This window comes from Thunnus maccoyii, chromosome 5, assembly GCF_910596095.1.
Source record: "Thunnus maccoyii chromosome 5, fThuMac1.1, whole genome shotgun sequence".
NCBI lineage: Eukaryota > Metazoa > Chordata > Actinopteri > Scombriformes > Scombridae > Thunnus > Thunnus maccoyii.
The window spans coordinates 27,006,125-27,023,220 of record NC_056537.1 but is presented as its reverse complement, the minus strand read 5'-3'; the positions used below and the strand labels follow the sequence as shown (position 1 = coordinate 27,023,220).

Here is a 17,096-nt window from a genome sequence, read left to right as displayed (position 1 = left end):
TGCATGTATGTATGTATTTGTTTGTTTGTTTGTTTATTTGTTTGTTTATCTATCTGTTTACAGCCGTTTTCCTCACGCTACATGTTCTGCTGCCGGAAAATGCAATTTCTTTGCTTAAAAAAATAAAAGCTTGTGTGCCACTTGAGTCTTATGAAACACTACTTTGTATAACATGAGAATTTATATTTAGCTGACATCATGATTTTATATGAGCTCTTCTTAAATTATTTATTGAGTTTCTGGGTTATATGTAGTTATTAATTTGTTTATCAGCAAAAATGGTTGCCACCCGTGCTTCGGTACGCTTATTTGGAAAGTTGAGAGCGGAAGTAGCGGTTGTGATTCCGGAAACTTGACGGCGGCTGTCACAGCTCGGCCGCTGCTGGCTTCTCACAAGTTGAGCAACAGCAGTAAATACGTCGGGAACGAGCAAGTTGCTGCACGGATTTCCCGGAGCTGCACATAATTTAAGGTGAAGTTAACGTTTAGAAAATGTTTGAATGGACTAACATCTTCATTTTTCACAGATACCGCACTTGTTTATCATACACGAATAGAGCGGTACATAACGGTGTCGGTTAAAACTTCTTCATTGTATGTGTCTCGTCTCGACCGCGATGAAACTGCAGACAACGGGGTTTAAATTTTGACTCACACGTCAGCGTGTGTCGCTGGTTTCGTGCCTGCCAGAAACAGTGATGTAGCCGCGCTGAAAAAGAGGGGGGAAGAGCGGGATTGTGTTTGGGCTGGAAGGTGTATCGTTATAAACGGGGTCCAGCCAGCAGCGTGGTGCTTTCTGGAAGTTTTTCTACTCTGCGTCGCTGCCTGCAGCTCCACCACCATGCTCCCTGCTCTCTCATGTGGCGGTACCTTACAGACCGAGAGAGCCTGTTTCTGCCCACACCAAAGCCTTCGTGTAGTTCGCTGTAAACATTTGGCGCTGTGTTAGCGAGAACCCCGCAGTTTTGACACTGAATATACGGGGGAGGAGGCGTTTCAGGACACCCTGTTCGGAAAAGTTGCTCCCAAACTCCTCCGACTGGCTGCGGCACTGAGATATTTGAAAACTCTGGAGTAATCCTTCTCAATGATCGTGTATTTATCATGAGCTTGTCATTCACTCGGTGATGCACAGTATCTTCTTTTCCTAAATAAATTGAAAAAAAAATCCAGCATTGGAGTGGGATAATTTGACTCGCTCCAAATAAAGAATGTTCAGAGAAATGCTTTTGTTACTTGTGTGTGGACGTTGTTGCATGAGTCTACGTCTCAGTGCAGTCTGAGAGTCAACTGAGTTCAGATGCAGCTGTGACCACAATTCCTGGCAAATGAACAACATCTTGTATTGTCCACGTAGCTGAGACTTATTGTGATGAATTTTAGGGTGTGTGATGAGGAAACATTACGGGCTCACACGTCTACATCGGGTAGCTGAACAGGATCTTCTCAGCAGTAGTTTCTAAAGATGAAAAATGAATCATTCGCTGCTTCTGCACAGTTTCCAAGTAGTCTTCTTCTCGTCACTGCTTTGATGCCTTGATTAGTCACTGACAGACACTCTTTTTGTTGTGTTAATGACTTGAAACTTGCTTTTAACATTGTGTCATAAACTTAATACTAACCAACTGTTGGTGACAATAGAAAGACTGGCACATTTGAAAACTTTGGATTAATCCTTGTCAAAATAGTCTAGCAATTATTATGTCTTCATTATTCTGTCAGTGATGCACTGTATCTCCTTTTCGTAAAACAAATTGGAGAAAAAAAATCGACTATTGAAGTGGGATCATCTGACTTGCTTCCAATAAAAAATGTTAAGAGAAATTCTCAAAAAAAAAGAGAAGCTTTTGTTACTTCTGTGTGGATATTGTTGCATGATACATCCTTCTGCTTACTTTCTTCTCACGTTTTTAAATCTTCTCCCTACCAATTTAAGTTTCAGAGTTACAGAGTAAAATGGCAGGAATGTAAACTACATTTTCCACTAAGTAAACTTCTTTTCTAGCATGCTGCAGTGAACAGCTAAAAGTTGCTTTTTGGGTTTTTTTTTTTTTTCCTCAGTTAATCTTTGGCTTGTACTATAACCCTTATAAAGCCTCAAACCCACATTGAGAAGGAAGAGGATCAAAAGGTTAAACAACTCTAGCCCATGACAGAGGGACTTTTATTGTCACCGTGACCGTGACTCTGCCATTACACAAAGACCTCTTTCCCCTTTCCATGGACCACTCAAGTGTGTTATTCATTCTGGCCTAGAAAATAGACTCTTCTCTTTTAGTCCTGTTGGCCTCAGCAGCTCCTCTCTTCTCAGTATCTGCTAAACCTTGTATAGCAAACCTGAAACTGCCCTTTTTTCCTTAATACCTACACAAAATATGGAACTAATTCCCATGTAGGAATTGTGAAATAGCACTGGTGATTCCTGGGGTGTGTTATGTTTACATCATCCCAAAGTACGACCACTGCTGACCAGTGTGTAGCAGTCGTAATGATCAAACTGGCGAGGCATCTCAGAGAAGCCGCATTCATACCACTCGCTACTTTCTATGTGTTGCCCCAGGAGGAGGCTCTGCAGAGCTCATCTGCTCCACGGTGATAGAAATGCTTTTTCACCCGGGATGCTGTAGCTACACCAGCTGGTTGTACTCTGACTGCTTTTTCTGACAGTCTAATATACCCCCCCCCCTTCCCAAGCCAAGCGCAGGATAATCATCCACCGTCCAGGACACCAAGCTACTTAGACAGACTGAAGGCTTTGCAGTTTTAATCAGTCGTAGGCTGTTTATCTTCAGTTGGGAGTGCTCCCTTTGCTTTCCTTGTGTACCTGGATTCTCGACAAATCACACTCAGCTCTCCTGCATATGTTTTTTTAAGACAGGTGGTGGATTATGTGGTGGGTGTGATTTTTTTTTTTTTTTTAGTTTCCTAATAGGGAGGGTAGGGAGGGCCCAAAGAGCTTTTGCTGGAAGGGTTTTTGGGAAGTTGAGGGGGGGTGGGGTGGGCTAGGGGGGGAGGTTGTTTCTCTTAATCCCTGTGTCCTCTTCAAAGCATTGTGTGCCGCTGTCGCTCTGGTATCATGTGTAGCCATGAACAATCACAGGTATGCGATCTGTACAATGCTTGTCTCGCACATCACACGAGCGCAGGAGACACTTTCTTCAGTGGGAAAGAGCTGGTTTATGGCTCTCATGACAATCCTGTTTCCTTACATTGCAGTCAGGTTTTAACTTTCATGTCCCGGTTATAGTCAGATTAGTCAAGTTATGGTGCTTTGACAACCTGAACTGTGTTTTCCAGTAGTTTTATGTTGTGTATGTTCACCTGGGATTTATCAGCTATAGTTGTCGATGTGCCTCAGTTTTATGCATCATAAAAAATTATGTTTACGTCTTTGATTTTTTTTTTTCCGCCTGCAGGAAATTAGATTAAATATCTTCTGCACTTAAATTGGAACAATCGCCTCTGGGTTTCACGTAATACGAGCTGTTGGCTTTATATTAGCAGAATCCATGCTGCCTCTATTTCTTTTGTCTCTGTGTGAACTCCGATTTTAGCGGGAGTTCATTTCTCAGATCCGCGTGGTGTATTTTATAGTTATCTTTATGCAAACATTCATACCACTTAGGCCTTGTGCGTTTACTGCTGAAGTGAATGTGTCCTTCAAGCACTAATCATTGTGAAAACAGTGAGCTCATTTGTTGTAACAGGAGGGAGGAGAGAAATGGTAATGGCAACAGAAAGTTGATGAAGGAAAAAAGTGTTAGATTTTTTTTTTTTTTCTCTCATTTGGTATGTTTTTCCCTGGAGGACAACAAGCACCAATCAAAAGCAACACAACACCTGCTGCAAGACTTGGAAAATCTGGAAAATGCAGGAATGCACATTATTAGACCACCATAACTCACTAACAGCAGGGGAAAGGGGCTGAATATTAAGCAACTTGTCTTTTTTTTTTTCTTCTTGGTTCTCTCATTGACGGGAAGCAGAGGAGTGCAAACGTTTTTCCCAGCTTTCTGCAGGCTGCGGGGTCAAAGTCCAAACAGCTTCCCTGTAATAGTGCTCCACAGCCAGCTGGGCCAGAGAGAAAGGCTGCTTACAGGCTCCCCTAATGGGCCAAAACTGAAAGAAAAGATGACGGCTACCCTACCACCAAGGAATGTCACCTTTGTGACATTGTTATCATTTAGCTTTTTCATTGTTTTTGGCATTATAGCCGCTTTCTCAGAGTTGTTGCTGGGGATTTAACTAGCCAGTTTCCTTTAGATTATGACTGAATGTTCAGTAAAATCATCTGTTCTACCTTGAGTTCATTCATCATAAAATATCTATTAGTAACAACATACTAACACCTCTCTCCCCCTGTGGCAAAGTTAGACTTTCAAGTCAAGCTGGATGTGTGTGTGGCAGAGCTTCTGTCAGGGTCCCTCATGGGACCACCCCTGGGATCATGGCTAACTTTAACTGGTGCAAGAGGGTGAAGGCATATTCAGACATCTAGGTTATCTCTGCTCTTTTAATATCCGGTCTGATTAAAGACATGAATATTCCCTATCTTCTCCTCAGTCTGGTTTGAAATCGCTCCATGCCAACGTGTGTGGGTGCATTGGCACTGGTTCAGTTCTTTAGTGGCTTGCTTGGCTAACTGCTTTTCTCTTTAATCCTGATTTGATTTGCTGCTCTGTATTTTTGTCATTCAAACTTAAATGCACTGTAACACAATGGGTGAAGTATGCCAAGAGCATGGTGGTTTCTAAAACTGAGATCATTTAGTAAATTTTGAGTGTGTAAATGTTTTTCAGTTAGTATGTCTGACAAAAGTAATTGTCTGTCTGGTGTTGTTTGTTCTGTCTCATGTCTTAGGAAAGAGAAATAACTATTGACATGTCAGGAGTTACTCATTGTGTTTACATATACTCTATTGAATCAGAAATCCATGTCTAAAACTTTGTAGTTTTGTTTTCTTTGCATATTATCTTTGCTTTGCTCCGCTCTCACACTCCCTCTCCTAGCCTAATTCAATTTACTGACTTTACTTAGTTCTGCCCACATGGTTCAAGTGTGGAGGGGACTGCGTGGCATTGAAGGCAAAACAGCCTCCGGTCCAGCTCTCACGAAAAAGGCGGAGAACAGACGGCAAACGAGCCTATCGTTTTTTCCGTAATTCCCCATTAATGAGAAGCACTACTTTGACGGTTTGACATGGCTGCTAAAACCGCAGTTGAGGTCCAGATGACACAAGTATGGGCCCTGGAGCAAGGATAACACAGGCTTGTCCACAGACATTTTCCCATGGTGATAAGGACTTGGCCAGATGTTTGCAATACATATTCACACTCGCTCTCTTTGACTCTTTCCGCTCGCAGCATAAGTGAGAGACGTCCCAGAGAGCGTGTAAAGTGGCAGATCTGGTAAGGCATTTAGTGTGCCAAATTATGAATAACCCTGCCGCCTCCTGATAAATTCTTACTGAAACAACCAGGAAACACCAAGCAAAGGGAACAGAGAAAAGTTTTGAACTTGATTTAGCTCTCTTTCAAGTTTGGCTCTGTGAATGGGGGAAAAAAACTGTATATTATAAGACACCACAGTGTTCTCTTTCATGTAGCAAGCTGAAAGGGATGCTATTGAGTGTTTGAGGGAGACCTTTGATATGTGAGATGCTCTGTGCCTTGTGAAAGGATCAAGCTCATGATTTGAGTCAATATGTGTGTGTGTGCTTTGATGCCTGTTCCTGCCAGACCAGAGTTTTGTCAGAAATGTTTCATACAGCAAGCTTATGGGATCAGTCTTGATGGGTCACTGACAGCTACATGCGGTGAAAAGGCGGCTGCTCGCTCACGCACATATCCATCCGGTACCACACACACACACACACACACACACATACACACACACAACTAATGGAGTTGCTGTTCCATCACAGTTGATGCTAAATGTCCTGCTTGTGATCTTGTTTGGGCAGTTTGAGATCAAGTGTCCTGTCCAAGGTTTAGAGGACATGATTAAAATGAAGGAAGCAAAGATTTGTCTTGATTACATGTTTCTTTTCCTGGCAAGCTTTTTGTCTTTTAGAACTGCTGATTGACATTTCTTATTTTCCCAGTAGGCCTAGAGTAGCCTTCCGCCTTTTAGTCAGCCTTTATGGGTTGGGCACACAAAGATAGTAATGTTGTAAAACCCTTCCTATTGTGTAATTGTGTTTTCATGCTGCTTTTCCTATGTTTTTGAAGGAAAGACCACATTATATATGATTAGAGTTTGCCTGCACAGCAGTTCATGACTGTGGGCAGGATGTTTATTAAAAATGATTTAAACGTGTGTTCACAAGATTAGGTTTATGTGAAGAGTTGTAGTGTGTGTGTGTGTGCGTGTGGGGGGGGTTCATGACTTCCTGTGTATGCTACTAGTTAGAGAGAGAGTACTTTGCCCCTCTCTTCCATCTTTACCATCTGGTTTGCGTAGCATTTGACTGAGGCGTTAATCATTGTGCCTTGGGGCCACTTCTGCTCTGACAACAGCTGGAAAAGGGAGATGGACCTGTTGATGTACATCTGTCCTTCTCTCTGTCAGTCCTCTGTGTACTGCCGTATTAACTGTATCCATGCAGCTGTAAGGTTCATGACCTTGTGTTTCCAGTTTCTCAAGAAGCAGCTTGAAGGACCTCCCTGCACTATATTCTCTACCCGTAATGTCTCTCAGACCTCAACTTCCCACAAGTCCCCAGGTGACTCTATACTACTATTACTATACTACTATTTTTCCAAGTATGTTTAAGTTTGCTGACTTGCCTTTATCACTGCCCAAACACTGTAACACCTCAACCAGTGTCTTCTCTCCTGTAGCCACAAGGGAACCTCACAGTGTAAAATGAGGTCTGGTAACATGGTTGTTAGTAGGGCTAAAAAATATATTGTCTCAGCATCGACATTGAAATGTGCAGCAGTAGTCACATTGCAAATGATGTAATCTAATAAGGAAAAATAAGCCTGTAATGATGAACTACACCATTTACTGCTTAATATAAAATGAAAATGACTGAAATTTGCTTTTTTTTGTGTGTTGAAAAAAAGGGTGTAGTCCACTTGATAAATAACTTCATTTAATGGTTTAAATACATTTTGGTGACTTGTTTTGCACACACACACACACACACAAACTCTGGTACATGACATTGGATTCGGCCTTGAAACTATTGACACAACACAGGGTAACATGACACATTTTTGCACACAGTTTATCCCAATATCACAAATCCAAACAAATCCACAAAAGCATGATGAGAAAAAATGGTACCACTACGACTTTTTACCAAATAGGGTTTCAAAAAGATTATCCATAAGATATTTATATCTAGGATTGATTGGTGAGTATTGAATAGGTGTCATGTTAAATTAACCAGAATGTGTCCTAGTTTCTCTAAAATCACCCCACTCATTGATTGAGTTATAAAGCTCCAAACTGAGCTATAGAAATGAATAGCAGCATCTGGTGAAATTATATTTTTTTATGTCTCAATTTATATTAAAAAAAGCAACATATTGCATTTTTATTTTCACTAAATATCATGTCTGTCTCATATCAGTATATTGGCTACAGTTTGTTTCCCACATCCCTGATCTTATAGCTTAATTAACTGATTTCTCTCCTTCCCACAAATTCCCCCTGAAATCAACGGCAATGGACGTTTCTAAAGGATGCAAATCTTGTTCCTCAGTGAACTTTTAAAAGCATCTCTGTCTGAACCCTGTGAGTATTTTTCTGCTTGTTCTACAACAGCTAGTACATGTTCCTGTGAAAGGACGCCTCTTCTCTCAGTAGCCCAACTCATGTCCTATTTTTCAGGAAGAGATCCTAATGGCAAAAAAATGCTCTAATTTTTTTTTAGGGAACTTGAAAGTGGTGCTCTTTCAGTCGATGTTTCTGGTGTTACTTGTCCAGCTAATGGATCTAAATGGTATTCCAAGGTTATTAACTCAGTGATTCTTCATGCAGGGTTTTTGGTCTTGTAATACGATCAGGAGATGACTCTCTCTAGGAAAAGAGGAAACTTATTTTGTTACATAGTTTGTTTCCTAGTGATTTGCCTGATGGGTTTTATTTGGTCCAGCTCTGGTGTTGGTTCATCACAGTTTCCTGTGAAAAATCCCCTGTGACAGATTTGTAGCATAAAAAGAATTGTAAGAGGAAAATTACATTTGTGTCGGGGAAAAAAGTTATTCACATATTTGAGATTAGGGCTGTGAGATATGACCAAAATCTCATATCCCGATATAGGTTATTCATATCCTGAAAACGATACATATCACGATATAGCAGATCTTTTGAATCAATCAATGAATAAATAAATTAAAATGTTTGAGTCTGTTGTGGGGACCAGTCTGGGGCATAATTTGCAAAGTATGGTTTTCTGGTCCGTGTCAGACTTTTCATACCCAAACTACGTCCATGTGACAGAAATAGCCCTTCTTTTAGGTTCGAGCTCCTCATTTTGTGTCGGCTGATCCATGTCCTTCTCCTGTTAAGAATTACAATGTTCTGTGTCACGCTCAGAAGAACACAAAGCATCATCCAAATGATGAAAAATAGTGGTGTTAAAAGTGTGATTTATGACACCCACCTATGGCACAATTGAAACTACATTCTCTGTTAACATACATTTATTTGTTAGGTAGTAAACACTAAAAAAGTGTCACAGGTGTTCTACAGAGTTAATCGTCTCTTCTCAGGCGCATGAACACATGTGAAGCAGTCTTGTGTAAAGTATGATTGATCCTAAAAGAGGATGCAACATCATGTGTGCCTCTTGGCGCAGCTTTATCGATCGACAACATTCAACATTTCATAATTGAATTTTCATTATTCATGATACTGTGGCAGCTGTGACACTTCTGTAGCAGTGTGCAACAGATGGCAATGTGTAAGTAAAACACGGCTTTCTTAAGCTTTAGATCATAGAACAACTATATTATGTCCTAGTATAGATATCGTCTGGAGAATGGTAACTGTCTGGTGATCTTAGATGTTCCACGGAGTAGTGCAAATCCTGAAGGCGCTACATGTTAAAAGCTGTTGGGTTTGTATAGAAACTCTGTGTTTTTAAGCATCTGTGTCACGTATTTACTTAAAGGTTAATTTGCTGTGGAAGCACACAATGAGTGATTGATTCCTCCCATCCCATCCTTCGTGCTATGTATAATGTGGGTGACATTTAGGCTTTATTGGGTCCCTGCTGCTACACCAAGAGTAGTGGCCCTTAAGCTCTATTTCTGACACACTGTTTTGGTTTCCTCGGTTTATCAAAGCAAAGAGCAGAGTGTTGTAGCTTATTATGGCCATGTTGGGTTTGGCCAGTGCTGGAGAAGCCGGGTTTGTGGAAAAGGCTACCATGGAATTAAAACCTTCTTGGACTGCCTAGACTGCTCATGCATCTTTAGCCAAAGCGGTAGTCAAGCACACACACCATGTTAACAATAGAAACATCACAGCAGCACAGCAAAAGAAAAATATAGCCTCAAGCAGCAATTGGTGGGTTCAAACCTTTTTGCGCTCAATCAGCACAAAAAAGGCAGCTCAATCAGCCAAAATTAAAGCTGTGAGCAGCAGGGAGCGGGTTTCAGGCTTCACAAAGGTGAGCAAAGTCACTTTAGCTAGTTTAATGCAGTTTAAAGGAGTGACACCTATCATACTCTTTGTTCATCACCACCAAGCCTGCAGCATTTCAATAATTACGCACTCAAAGTTCCACCATTCAGCTCCCCTTCATCTGATTTGAATGAAACTCGATGTATATGTTCAGGAAATAGTGTAAGAAGTCTCCAGTGAGTTTAATCAGGATCGCTCAAAGGCATCTTGAGTTACAAGCAAATATGTGATCACTAATCATTATGGCACTTCAGATTTTGGTTGATACTTGCGGTCAGAGCGTGCACACTGCTTTTGGTGAAATTCTGTCCTCTAGGTTGACAGTCAATGTTTGTGGCATTTGTTGCGCCCCCTTCAGGTCAGGCTCAAAATGCTTTGGTAGACCTTAATCACGGTCTGACGTTTTGTAGCAAAATTTATGGTGATTGGACAAATGGGTTAATGAGTTATGGCCAATATTTGCAAGGCCCCGCCCTTTGCAAAGATATTTTGGTTGATGGCGGCCATGTTTTTCGACCGATATTTCTCATTTGTTGTAGAAATGTGTATATTAGTCCCACAAGGCTGTGCACCAAATTTGGTGTTGATTGAATCAAAATCCAAAAACTAGATGTCACATTACTGTTTTTCACATTATGCAAATTAGCAAAAAATCCATCATGGCGGACTTTTATGGTCCAGGAGGCTTTTTTTGTAGAGCACATTAAGCTGGTCTTCTGTGTGAAATTTCAAGTCAATCGGACTTACGGTGTGAGGGGCGTGGCTTTTCAAAAATTGAAATTTTAGGCCTTAATTACAGCGCCACCATCTGGCCGATTGGGAAGCACATGCACATAATTTCCCCTTTGGTGTTCGAACCCTAAAAAAGTTCAGGTTTGTGTTAAGTTGTGTTACAGTGTCAATTTATGTAGTAACAAAGCCATTTGTAGAGAGAGCTGTCAGCTGCTTGGGAAAATGAAGTGTCTGGTATGGGTGGAACTTGTGGTTTTAGGGCGTTTTGGCTGGAGCCTCGGCTTTTACAGTGTATACCTCATTATTCTTACTTCCACACAATTCTCCTGGACTGACACAATGAATAGCTTTCTGGAGTTTTCCATTCCTAGTTAATTATTAGGCTTCTATGAGGGTGTGCGTTTGAGACAAGAATATTTGTATTTTGGGTGGGTAATTGCACAATTGAGATAATATACCTTTTGTTAACTATTTTAAAGGAAGGACATTATTTGTTCTTTGTGCACGTGTTATATGTTCCGAATTTATTTTAACAAAAGATTTGAGAAGGTGCAATGTCAGGACACAGAGGTTCAAGCTGAGCCAGTGAGGCCCGGCCTTTCTCTAAAATGGGATTTTCAGAATTCTCTTAATTCCAGGCAAGCCACTCCTGTTGCAGAGGGGAAGTGCTGCCAGTAGCCTCTCTCCGCCCGCTGTCCTCATATTGATCTGCTTCTGGACTCCAGAAATGGAGATTCCTTAAAGCCAGCCGTAGTCTAATGACATTAGTCAACACTCCCACTGCCTCCCATCCACCACTAACCACCCTCCCCTTTTTAGATCTCCCTCCGCTCCACTTTTTTTCCCTCCTCTCACTGTTATCAAATTAAAAGCTTTTTTATAGAGGGTTGGTCTTGGCCTGCAGGCGTGGGGTACAGACATGGCAGCCAGCTGGAGGTGGAGGGAAGTGATAGTGTGCGCAAACTCGTGTGTGTATGTCTGTGCGCGCGCGCGCGCGCGTGTGTGTGTGTGTGTGTGCATATACGTGTCTGCTCAAATAGGCTTATTGCTGGCTGAGCTGGTGAACCATGAAAAGGGTTAAAGCAGTCCACGGACAAGCGGCCATGCAGGAGTATGAGCTTAACTAAGACTGGGCTGGAGGAAGGGAGGTAATGAGAGAGGGTGGGAGAGCTGCCCCCTGCCCTGATAGGCAGTTGAACATGATACTGGGTCAGGGAGTATAATACAGAACTTTTAGGGAGTGGTTATAGATAGTGAGAGAGAAGAGATGGGGGAGTGGCCTCAGTGTGGGGTTGTTAAGATGATATCAATTCATTCTTTGTCTCCTAACTGCCTCTCGTGCTCCCATTATACAACACAGGTGAGTGTGTGTGTGTGTGTGTGTGTGTTTCTCCATTGAACTGAATGTCTCGCGTCAAGGTTTTAGCTTTGGTCTGAATTTTGCCTTTGAGACAGAATCGTGAGGGGAAAACAAAAACGAATCAATCTGAGACGGATACAGAGAGCCAGAAAGAGACAGGATTCCTCAAGTGCTTTGGGATTTTCCCAATTCCCACCTTACAGGCTCAGGCACAGAGGAGAGGGAGGGAGGGAGGGAGGGAGAATAATGGGAGGGATGCAAAGGAGGTGGGCTAAATAAGAGAGGAGGGAACAGGGGACACAGACAGAAGCAGGATTTAAAAAAAGAGTCAGACTCTCGAGCATAGAGTTGAAACAGGTGGTCAGAAGAGTCTGTGCAGATATGCTCTGCGTGTGATTGGAGCGTGTTGATTGGATAAAGAGTATGAGCAGCCTTTAAAATAGATTAAATGCTCAATTTTCACCACTGCAAGTGTGTAGATGGACCTTTTAAGCTGCTCTTTGGCTGGTGAGTATCATTTTGTCAAATAACTCCACTCTATTATGTCTCATTATGTTATTTTTCTATCACACTTTTTCTCACATTGTCTTCTTTCTTTGTGTGAAAAGCAAAAGCTGCAAATAGTTAATTCACAGGATTAAATACATTTCTTTTGTAATAGCAAAGAGACATACTTTTAGACATTTATGGACATTTGGGATTATCAGAAGCTGTCCTTCAACCAAGCGTGATGAATTTCCACCGAATGTGATGAGATCATTGTAGCGTATGAAATGAAGCTGTACCTCTGTATGGTTTGAGCGAATGGTAGAAAAGGTCAGCTCTATCTTTTTTTTTTTTTTTAAATTAAAATTTAAGCCATGTTTTTGACTGAGAAGTTCTGATGTCAGTCAATGTGTGAAATTGTGGTCAATGTGTCACAGGGATAGTCAGTGAGAGTGTCTATAATGTAAATTCCTGGATATTAAATGTTCATCTACAATTTTCTGTAGTGGTCCCAGTAATATTTGCTGGTAAAGTGTACTGAAGTAGCATCACATGACATTTGAGTCAAAAAAAAGGTTATATATTGTTGCAAGGACAATACTTTCCACTCATATCTTGGGGTGTTTGATTTGGAAGAGAACTTATTTTAATTCTAATTATAACTAATTATCTGTTAACTCCCCCTGCTCTGTCATCTGTTTCACTCTGCGGATGTGTCTCGTTTTTCACTCTGCATTAAGTGTTTTGTCAGTGATTGTTATTTGGAGTGCTTCGTGCGCTCTCCATTACGCCTCTGTGCTTCTTTTTTCTGCCTCTTTCCTGGTCGATGATCATCGAGGCTGCGGTTGAAATTTGTAAATGAAAGTTTTGACTGCATTTTGGGTGCAAATTCAGGAGGCTTATCTCCTCCCAGTTATCACAGTTACAGTCAAATCAAGCGCATTTGCAGAGCAACCACCCCACACTAAACAGCTACACATGTCTCATGTTTTACCTGCAAGACTCGTGTTTTAAAGCTGTTGTTCATCGTTTGTGATGTGAAAACGTCAGAGAAATAAAAGTTTGTGTCCTGGTATTAGTTCAGTTATAAAATCCAAACGCACCACAGAGTTTTCTCTCCTGCTGACAGCGCTGCCAGCCAGAGAGTCGATCACACTGGACAGTAGAGGAGGAGAAGTAGAGATGCTGGTACGTTTCTGTTTATACAGGAGTTTAGTCAACTTTGCTGCATTTAACGTCAGAGCTCAGAGCATCAGAATGAGTATATTTGCTCACTCTGTGTTGCGCTACTGTTCTTTGCATCCATCATCTTGCATCGATTCATTTTGAAAGAGCAACAGCCAATGGGGAAACTCCAGCACTCAGCTGGCCGACCAATGATGTAACTTCATCACTCTCTTGATTGGAAAACAAGCCCAGAGAGGCTCTTGCATATTACATCAATTCTTATTATATGGCTAGATTAATAATTTGACTTTAAATACACTTAAAAAATGTTTAAGCAAGTCAGAAACATCTGCAGGCACTAACTATGAAGGATTTTCATCACAAACTTCAGAGTGTTTCTGAAATGTCATAAATTAGTTTGATTAGAAAAGGGGAAAAAATTAGGCAGTGTAAAGATGAAATGAAATAAAACACAGCTGTGTTATTGAGAAATCAATCATAAAATGTCACTAATTTGCTTCAGGATCATATGAATAAAATGCCATGCTTAAATGTTACAGAAAAGCCATCTAGCAACAATTAACTGTTGTTAATTAAACCTAAGCTAAATTTGTGACTGCTCTATTAACTAAATGTAAACACACCTGATCATGGCTGAATGAAAACTCATTAGCGTTTGCATTCCCTCTTATTAGTCCTTTCACCTCCACACAATAGGTTTTCAGTGACTGGAAAGCCACAATCCGTGGGGAGGCACGTTATCACCTACTTTTACTCACAAGAGGCTACACGGTTGAACTCTGCTGCACTCCATTGTTGTGCTATTTGCATGGGCCGGTATGATAACGGTCACCTCCCTGATCTGTGGACAGAGGTGGAATGGCTCTCCTCATTTCACCCTCTCACACACACACACACACACACACACACACACACACACACACACACACACACACACACACACACCAGGGCAACCCAACCTAGCCTGCATTCCTCCCATGTTCACCTGATAAGTGCATATGCGTGGGTGTCTGTGTGTGTGTGTGTGTATTTGTGTGTGTGCGTGCGCTTGTCTATCTGTGTGGCTCCTCTGTAGTCCTCCCTCAGATAAGCACCAGTCCTTTTCTCCTCTCACTTCTCCAATCTTGGGGTCTTGGGCAAGAGCAGAAACAGAAGTGAGATGAATGAATGTAAATGATTGTGTTGAAAATAGATTTTCCACTGGAAGCCAGTAAATGCTTCTCTATGCATTTTCTTACTTAAATAGTTCTTGAAGTCACTGATAGCATTGCTCTCTCAGGAGCCATGAACTACTAGCTTCCTCTCATCCTTTTGGCCTTTTTAAATGTAAGGGACTTATTCTGAGTCATTGTCCTAATTAGGTGCAAAGATGGAAAGAACACCTCACATTTAGGAACTGCAGAGAGTGCCACTGGACCTTCCAGAAATAAGATAAGGTTGTCTTTCCTGCTCCGATGTAAGATGTGTGTCCCTCCGTTACATCTTCTCACAGAAGCACTTCTTAAAAATAACTGGCGATAGGTTGACGTTTTTTATTTTCACTAGACAACACAGCACAGGAGGAGAATATTAGCAGCAGACTGTCATCCGCCTGCTGGCACTGTCTTTGAAATGTTAGGTTGGTCACATGATTTGTGGTGAAAGGCAGGGTCAGGGGTCACGGTGACGGATGTGGGCTTAAGATTACAGGCTTCGGGGGGGGGGGGGGGGGGGGGGGGGGGGGGGGGGGTAGGGTCAGCACAGTCGGGGTTGCCTTTCAAGTGGGCAGAGACAGAACACAAATCAAACGCTAAACTTTTTTTATTGAAGAAGGTTAAACAAGTTATTATCCAGTTGTCAGTAACAGAAGGAAACAACATGTTTAGAAAGCAGAGGTAGAGGTCCGACGGTGTACTTATCTGGAGGACAGGCCGTGGAACGATGTGGAACACCTGGTACGGATGAACACAGGAGAAATGGAGAAAAGATAGGACAGAGGGACTGAAAGAGAGTGGAAAGAATGTTGAGCTACAACTAACTATTATTTTCATTATTGATTAATCATTTGGTCTATAAAATCTTAAGATGTCTTTTTTTTGTCTGACCCATGGTCCAAAACCCAAAGATATTCAGTTCACTATCATGTATGACAAATAAAAGCATGAAATCATCACAATAGAAAAGTTGAAAACAGCAAATTCTTTGGCATTTTTGCTTAAAAATGACTAAAACAATTCAATTATCAAAGCGGTTGCTTATAACTTTCCTGTTTAATTGTTGCAGCTTTAGAAGAATGGTAAAATAAACTAGAAAAGGCTAAGAACATTTATTCCAATGTGCTGGCTTGGACATTGCAAGTGCAAACACTGTATATGGGTTAAAATGTCTTAAAAATCTTAGCTGTTTGCATGTGAAATGTTGTGTTGGAGTTGCAGTTTAATCACTTAAAGCAGTTGAATTATAAGCATTAAAAGGAGCTTATGTTTAATTTTAAGTTAAATTCATTGTAAACACGTAAAGCAGCTGATTTATCACCAAGTATGTAAACAGAAAGTTATTGAAAGTAGTTGAATTGTCAGCGGATTAGTAAGAGATAAAAGCAGCTGAAAGGTTAATCAAAGTCTTAAGTAGTGAAAGAAGCTGAAATGTCATTTGACAAGTAAGCACTTAACGAAGTTGAAGTGTAACAGATGAAAGCAGTTGAACTATGAGCTGAATGTACAACACAGTTTAAGTCAGGTCTGGTTATTTTAAATGGTTTTCTTGTTCTTACATCAGGCAGAAACCCTTACATTTCTCTCTGTAGAGATGCCACGTCTGAGAGGACATTTGAGGACGTGTCCAGAAGGAACCTATCTGGCACCCTCTCGAGTACGACGTCACTCGGTAATGCCCCTCTTCCCAGGACTTCTGCGACAATGCCAAGTTGGCACCGTTAAGAAATGCTGTGGTGGGGATATTATGGCAGCATTGTAGCCTGCTGCAGTCCTCTGCTGTTCATTAGGGGTTGCTCCATCTTAGCTTGTTTGTGTTATTCAGAGAGAGCCAGAAGGAGAGCCACAGAGAAAGGTTTGCAGGAAGTAAGCCAGGGAAAAAAACTGTCAGCATAAAGGCTGGGCTTGCTGTTCCTCCATGCAGACGGTCAGGTCCATTAATGTGCAGGAACTCTAAAGGGAGGAAAGCCACAGTGCTGCAGCCATTCAGCTTGAGCCAAACACACACAACCAGAGACTCCTGCTGAGGTTTCTGCATCCACAGTCTCAACTGTGCTTGCGGCTCTGATGTCATCTCAGAGCAATTCCTTCCCCTCTTCTCTTCCAAACCCTGCTGTCTGCTGGGGGACCCCCCACCCCAGCCCACACATACACACACACACACACACACACACACACACACACGCTCACACTCACCACACATTCTATATCCTACCATCTATATAAACCCTGCGTTAATAAAAGACTTGGAAATGGACTTGATACCTCACTATATCACATTACTCTCTCTGGCACAATGTATACAAAGCCTGTTTTGTATTGTAAGAATACCGCTCAGAGTCATTAGGAGCTTTTGCACTAAAGCATTTTTGGGGGGCCTGTGGCTGAATAAGGCTTGGTAATGGAGCAGTGGGAGAGCTGACAAAAGCACCCCCGCCGCCCCCTCTCTCACCAGCCTGGCTCAGATTGTAGTGTTTAAACACATAAGGTGACAA

At 41.6% G+C, this 17,096-nt stretch overlaps 1 protein-coding gene across 2 annotated transcripts in view; it reads left to right on the top strand.

Annotated features, from left to right (window-relative positions):
* Window positions 1-363: 363 nt before the first annotated feature.
* LOC121897763 (solute carrier family 45 member 3) overlaps window positions 364-17,096 on the top strand; it is a 32,861-nt gene continuing 16,128 nt past the window's right edge. Inside the window, exon 1 of one of the 2 annotated variants that reach the window (XM_042412481.1) lies at window positions 364-472. The gene's annotated coding sequence lies outside the window, so the exon portion shown is untranslated. Of the gene's footprint in view, window positions 473-12,148; window positions 12,242-17,096 lie in introns of those variants that run through there. The other variant, XM_042412482.1, reaches the window with a different exon arrangement.